Below are 7820 nucleotides of genomic sequence, written 5' to 3'. Positions count from 1 at the left end.
TAGTTTTTGCTTATGCATACTCTTACTTTATATTTTATATATTATTTTCTGTCTTTACATTATTTTTAATTCTCACGATTTTATTTAAGTCATTTACTTTCTTGTTCTTATACATCATCTCTCTGCTTTCATATAGATATGTTAATCTTTATACTTCCTTGTTCTCTCATATAGTTCTCAGATCCTAACCCATTTATGAGTATCGAGCGGTGGAAGGTATAGATGGTCTTTGTAAAACATACACTTAGATCGAGAGCCATTCGTTGGCATCCTTCTTGTTTCTGAGTGGTCCATGCCGTAAGTCCTTAAGAGGCTGTTAGGCTGTTGGTTTAGCTATGTAACGATTCCGAAAGAATGAATAGTTCCGATCTTAAGTGAGTTTACATAGAATCTACATCTTCATCTAGTTCTCTATCATAAATGGACTCCGTGATCCCAGTCCTATACATGAGAAGAAGTAAGGATAGAAATTTCAACAAATCTATAGAAAATTAGGAAATTCAAAAATATAGCTTAAGGAAATATACAAGCAATCAAAATTGAAGTTTCAAAAATCAGATTATGTCATAACTACGAAGAAAGAGATGTTCCTCTTTCTAATTCTTATGAAAAATACATCTTTTGAACAAAGAGTCCATTCTAAAGCATAAACAAAAATACAACTACATTCATAGGACTAGTCCAAGTATGAGTCAAACCTCTTACTAAAGGCCTTAATACATCCATTCTCTTAGTCTTACGTGATTCACGTCTTTTAAACTATGAATCCATCCTTGGAACTGTAGAGACAAGTCTGCGCAAGGACCTCACATTTTGGTTTGTTATCCCAATTTCTCCGTTTCCCTCAAAGGGTCTATTAATTGGAACCAAGTTACTTTACGAACAATGGGAATTAGAAAGCCAAATTCCCCAACAAGTTGTTCAAAATATAGATCCGACTAATGTCATTCAACATCCGGAAAAGGAAGAGTGACCATTAGATTTCCTAGAAGATCTTTCGATTCAAGATCTAGTCCTTTTCATAATTCTTATACAAGATCCATAGATCTTAATCCTAATCTTCCTCCTATAATCACCGTTCCTCCTAGTATACATAGAGATACTCCCACACACATACAACACTTTACCTACTTCCACCAGTAGAATTAATCAGAGACACCTCCTGGACCAGAAATTAGTGGTTTAGATAATAGATCGGGGGATTTCTAGAGCCGAGTTTATCAACAAAACCAGCACGAACTAGTCCTAGAAAATCAGATTCCCTCATCATTCTCCTACTTATTCTCAAATGATAGATGCTGAACATAATGTTTTAGAAAAACAATTTGAACCAAACAAAGCATTCCTTAACAAGGAATTTAACTCTGAAGACAACAAACAAATCGGAGAATGGTTCTTCAAAACCTTTCTTCGACAAAGCAAAATCGTCAAACAAAAATATTACGACTACATATACGAATATGAAGTCCATATATTCTTCTTTGATTGGTTAGAAGAACAATTCCTTAGACAAAAAGAAATACTTGTATTAGATCATCATTATAAGTGAAACTTGATAATGGTGAAACCATAAAATCCAATCATCCACCCCTTAGAAGAATAAAAATACAACATGGAGAAAGTGAGGTTACAGCTACTCCTTTTAGGCTTCCAGATCGAGGAGACTCTCTTTATACTCACAAAGTCATTGAACAAAACAATTACACTAATCAACATTTGGCGACCATAGGAAAATAATTGAATAGGATAGAATCCACCATTCGAATCCTACTCAACTCGTCACACCACAAGTTGACACTTTCAAAACCCATTTTCAAAGCCTTTGAATTCCCAAAAACCTTAGCGCAGGTTTGCCAAAGCCATAGAACAAAAGAAAAACTCCTAGGAAAAGCAAAGATAGAACCTACTCTATTTATAGACACCCTAAATTCCGAATCTTATCATTAAAGACACACGACCAACCCACTATTAGTACATTGACCAAACAATCTAGTGACTCACGATAGTGAATGGAATTAGATTGAGATTAACAGACTCAATTGGAGACAACCTCGAAGCTTTATTATAGTAGGGCTACTCCACGACATTGCCCAAGAAAGAATCATCTGAAAATACAAAATAAATACTCTCTGACGCCATTTATGAATGGAATATAGATGGTGTTGCAGAGAAAGCAATATCATGAATATTCTTAATAACATGGTCATGCTTGTAATGCCTACAAAACCTTAGATGTTTCGATCATCTTCATTGCTATCTCTTTTAGTAGCCGGTTGCTGGGCAGCTAAAGGTTGGTGGGATATAATTATTTGGTGATGAACAAAGACTACAAATTTTAGCTTGCCTATAAAATAGATGATTTTGGCCAACGCATGGATGATCAAGGACATCCATCCAAGATGCGGTGAATACTCTTATCTATTCCATTTACAACACTTCGTAGGAGACCCTTCACATATTAGAGATAGGAATCAAGACCTCTTATCAATATGCGTTGCAAATCCTTAGGAAGGTTTAGAATACAAAGAACTTTTCCTTCAAAGGGTTCTCATCGGACTGATTGCAATCAACCATTTTGGAAAGAAAAAATTCTTAGTAGTTTACATCAAATTATAGGTGATCAAGTTAGGGATAAAATTAGAAGAATACAATGGCCAAATACCTATGATCTTCTTTCTTATGGTGAAATAATCTCTTATGTTTACCGTCAAGGAACACAAATGTGTAATACAATCAAATTACAAAGACAAATTAAGGAAGAACAATCTCTCAGCAATAGAAGCTTAGGAGATTTTTGTGCTCAATACAACCCTTCTTATAATGATAAAACAAAGCCAAAATGTAAAGGGACTTGTCCTTACGAGAAGAAACAAAAGCATCACAACAAATCTCAACCTCGTAGGAATAAACAAAGACACCAGAATAACCAAAATAGACCTCATAATGATAGGAAAATTTTAAAGACATCAAAATGCTATTCTTGTGGTAAAAAGGTCATATTTCAAAATCTTTGTAAGGATTAATAATAAAAATTAAATGAACTCTCTCTTGATGACAATACTCTTAACCGGTTGAATAACATATTCATAGAAAATGGTGATACTTCTTCTGATGAACTTCTTGAGGAAGAAGGTCTTGGATAATGAAATAGATTCCTCTTTTGATTCGATTATGAAGACGCCTCTCTTTGAAAAACCTGTTCTGAAATAAACATGTTAACAAGGAAGAATTTCCTCCTTAGCACTTGCTGATAAGATTTGCAGCCCGAAGCTAAGAAGAATACTTAGAATGAGCTTCATTCTTCCTAAATATTACCTCCAAGCCCAATACTTCTTACAATTTAAAAGACATCTTGAATAGAAACAAAAAACCTCGAGTCTAGACCGTTAATATAAATGACCTCCAAAAATGAAATAAAACAACAAAATTAGAAATTCAAGCCTTGAAAGCAACCGCAGTTAGATATTTGAAAAAGAGATTTCGTATAAAATCTCTCGTCATAAAAGGAAAAACAAAATTAGAAGACCAAAAGCGAAATCCCACCAATACATCGATATTCCAGTTCACCTTCCTTATGTTATTAACACAATAACATCTAGAAAATGGATAATAAATATTATGATAAAAATCAACAATGAGTTTATTATTGAAACAACGGCACTCTTTGATACGGGTGATCTCAATTGTATCAAAGAAGGCCTTGTTCCACAATATACTTTGATAAAACTTCGAATCCTAAAATCGGCATCGAGGTGATAAACTTAATATCCAATACAAATTGCCGAAGCCTTAATAATAAAGATCAAATGTCTTACAAAACATCTTTCCTTTTAGTAAAAAATATGAGACAACGAGTAATTCTTGGAACACTTCTTTTATTCAATTAATCCAACCTTTTACAGTTACTAATGAAGGCATTGAAACTCATGCTTTAAACAGAAAAAATCACTTTTAACTTTGTGACAAAACCACAAAAAAGAAGCCTAAATATTTTACAAGAACATTATTTCTGAAATAAATTGCCTCATAAAAGACAAAGAACCGGCTGAATTGTAAAGAAGATTTAGAATTCAAAAGAATAGAAGAAAATCTTATAAAATCCAACATCGTAGAAAAAATAGCCTCCCTACAAAACACATAGAAAAAAAACTATATGCTCTACTCTACCCAATGCCTTTTGGGAAAGGAAGAAGCATATCGTTGATTTACCTTATGAACAAGATTTTCTGAAATTAAAATACCTACCAAAGCCCGCCCAACACGGATGAATCAAGAAGTTTTGAAATTTTGTCAGCGGAAATACAAGACCTCTTGAATAAAAAACTCATAAGAAAAAGCCAATCACCATGAGTTGTTTGCTTTTTATGTCAATAAAATGCCAAACTAGAAGAGGAGTTCCGGGTTAGTTATTAATTATAAACCTCTTAATACAGCCCTTAGATGGATAAGATCCCTATACCCATAAAAAGATTTGCTAACAGACTTTGTAGATCAAAATTATTTTCAAAATTTGACATGAAGTCAGGATTTTTGCAAATACAAATCTGTGAAAATAGATAAATACAAAACAACTTTTTTGTCCTTTTGGTCAATACGAATGGAATGTTATGCCATTCGGTCTAAAAAATGCCCCTTGAATTCCAAAGAATCAAGAATGATATCTTCAATCCTTATCAGATTACATCATAGTTTATAGATGATGTTCTAGTTTTTCCTCTAATATAGAACAACATTTCAAACATCTTTTCTACTCATAAAAATAATTATACAAAATGGTCTAGTAGTCTCTCCACTAAGATTGCTATTCCGGACAGTGGAATTTCTAGGTCATTACATCCATTTAGGAACTATAACCCCAATAGAAAGATCAATTTCTTTTACCGATAAATTTTGGATGAGATTAAAGACAAAACCCAATTACAAAGGTTTTTGGGTAGTCTCAAATTATATTTTAGATTTCTTCCCCAATATAAATATCCTTTGCAAACCTTTACATCAAAGGCTTCGTAAGATCCTCCACCGGACTTCGGTCCATACAGACATTGTCAAACAAATAAAAATGCATGGAAAAGATATACCATGCTTACTTCTTGACCCTTACGCTCAAAATAGTTGAAACAGATGTTTCTGAATAGGATATGGTGGCGTTTTCAAACGGTCAAAAACAACAAAGAATAGGTTGTTAGGTTTATATCAAACATTGGAATTCCACTTAACAAAATTATTCGACAATTAAAAAAGAGATACTTGCTATAGTTTTATCTATATCAAAATTCCAAGGAGATTTATTAAACCAAAGAATTTCTCTTACGAATTGATTGCAAATCAGCCAAAAGACATTTTACAAAAAGCGTTTTAAATGTTGCATCAAAACAGATTTTGCCCAGGATGGCAAACCATGCTTTCGCATTTGATTTTGACATTGAATTTATAAATGGTTCTTCAAATTCATTACCTGATTTTCTCACAAGAGAATTTTTACAGGGGATACCAATATGCCAAGATCCAAAAAGACAAAGATAAAGGCAAAGGCAAAGCCTTTGCCGAACCCTCCAATACACCACCAAAGCCAAAGGCTTAACATCCGTCAAGACATGGCTCCAAATGGCGAAAACAACCATATATATATATATATATATAAATACTAATCTGTAATTTTTCATAATATTAATCTAATTTAAGAAAAATTAACAACAAGTAAATTTGTTACAAATGTACAAATTCAGAGTTTTTAATGATTAAAAAATTAGTTTGAGTAAATTTGTCAATGTATACTAGCGTTATGGTTTTGTTGGTCAAAAAATTAATTTGAAGTAAATTTATCATAAATATACAAGTTTGGAATTTTTCATGATATTAATTTCAAGACCATTGGCCTAATGATAAAATCATCGCCTATTTGGTCTAGTACAAAATTAATATGGTTCAATGCGAAAATTGATTAACGGGTGGGCACCCTTATCATAATGTACAATATGATCAATGGTGTCGATCACTCCATTTCCTATATATCGATAACACCTATATGGAGATCCAAATTTGATTGAGTAGCTATCAACTCACGCACATGACAAGGAAATGGATGCAATGGAAACTTTTTTTTGTCATGAATTTCATATTCTTGTAGCTTTCTGAGAAATAACAAAAATAGTTCTTAAACTTTAATTTAATATGCAATATGATCCCTGAATTTTTAATTTGTTCAATGTTGTTATTAAACTTTAACTCAATGTATAATGTAATCCTCAAATATTTAATTTATTTAATGTGATTCTAAACTTTGATACATATTCAATGTAGTCTTTATACTATATGAAAATATTTAATGTTGTCTTTGAACTTGAATTAATAAAAGGATAACATTAAACATTTCTTAACATAATTCATAGGCCATATTTAATATATATAAAAAATTCATGGAACACATTAAACAACTTAAAAGTTCCAGGTACCACATTTCACATTGAGCTAAAGTTCATGAACCACGTTAAACAAATTAAAAGTTCAAGGACCATATTATACATTGAGCCAAAGTTTAGAGATTATTTATATCATTATCCCTAACTCTTCAAATAAGATAAGCTACCCTTTACATTAAATACGGAAAAAAACTTAATTATCACACTTAATACTATATTAAGTTCCAATATTTTATATCAATGGTCATTTATATACGAACTTATTATGTTTTTTGTAATTTGATCTAATAATCAATTAACCTATGTGCAATAATTAGAGCCGTTTGTTTCCACCTAAGCAAACATATATATTACTCATTAATCTCTTAAATATTACAGAAAATTTAAAACTTATAACAAAATTATCATTAGTTACGTGTTGATATTTGAATAAAAATTTCAAGAGTCTTGAGCCTACAAAAAAGTTAAAACATGTGATATGCAAAAACTTTTTATTAAACAAAAAAATTGGATACAATGGCCCTTCTTTTTTCAACTGCGTCATTACAAATTTTCATCCCTTGATGCTTCTTAAAACATTAATTACGCTACACTGCCCTCTATATTAATTAGAGAAAAATATTGCATTTTTCAAAATAAATTTTCATTCATTACCAAATGATACATGATGGAAAATTTCAAAAGTCATAGTAATAAAGTAAGCCCATAGAGCTCCAAAACAAACTAAAAACTAGAAATCAAATGCATATCATTAGAGCATGGTTGATAGAGATAACCATAGGCTCCCTTAAAAAACAAATCTATGACTACATCTAAGTGAAAGGATCGATGACTGATCACTGAATCACACAGCATCATTAGCAATAAGCACATGTCGAGATCTTCATCTATTGCTATGATTTTGCGTTTCAGAGTATGTGCCTAGGTTTGGTGTTCCCACTATTATCGTACAGAGACAAATAAACATGTTGAAGAAGCTCATTATGACACTTGTGAAGGCGAGCCTTGTCACCAATGCGAAGCATCAAAACTTTGAACTAAAACACATTGAACAATCACAAATTTGACACCAAAACTGCTATGAACACTATTGAAATTGGAGGCAGAACACTTATTCATTAAAACTATAATTTAAAATTAGATTAGAGAGAAAAACCCTTAGATAGATGATATGGAGAGCATACTTCTAGATCTAAAGGTAGATTAGAAGAGTTAAAAGAAGTTAAAATATAAGGAAAAACAATAGGAGGAGGGACAGATCTAGCTCCAAATTCCTCCTCCATGAAGTGGTGGAGATGAAGAAAGGTTCAAGAGAGAGAGAGAGGGAGGAGAGAGGGGATCAGGAGAGGAAATGCAACAAAATATAATTTTGAAAAAATAAAATATTACATTTAAACAAAC

The sequence above is a fragment of the Eucalyptus grandis genome, chromosome 11, assembly GCF_016545825.1.
Source record: "Eucalyptus grandis isolate ANBG69807.140 chromosome 11, ASM1654582v1, whole genome shotgun sequence".
Classification (NCBI taxonomy): Eukaryota; Viridiplantae; Streptophyta; class Magnoliopsida; order Myrtales; family Myrtaceae; genus Eucalyptus; species Eucalyptus grandis.
The sequence above is the reverse complement of the archived record's forward strand: the minus strand, read 5'-3'. Positions refer to the sequence as shown.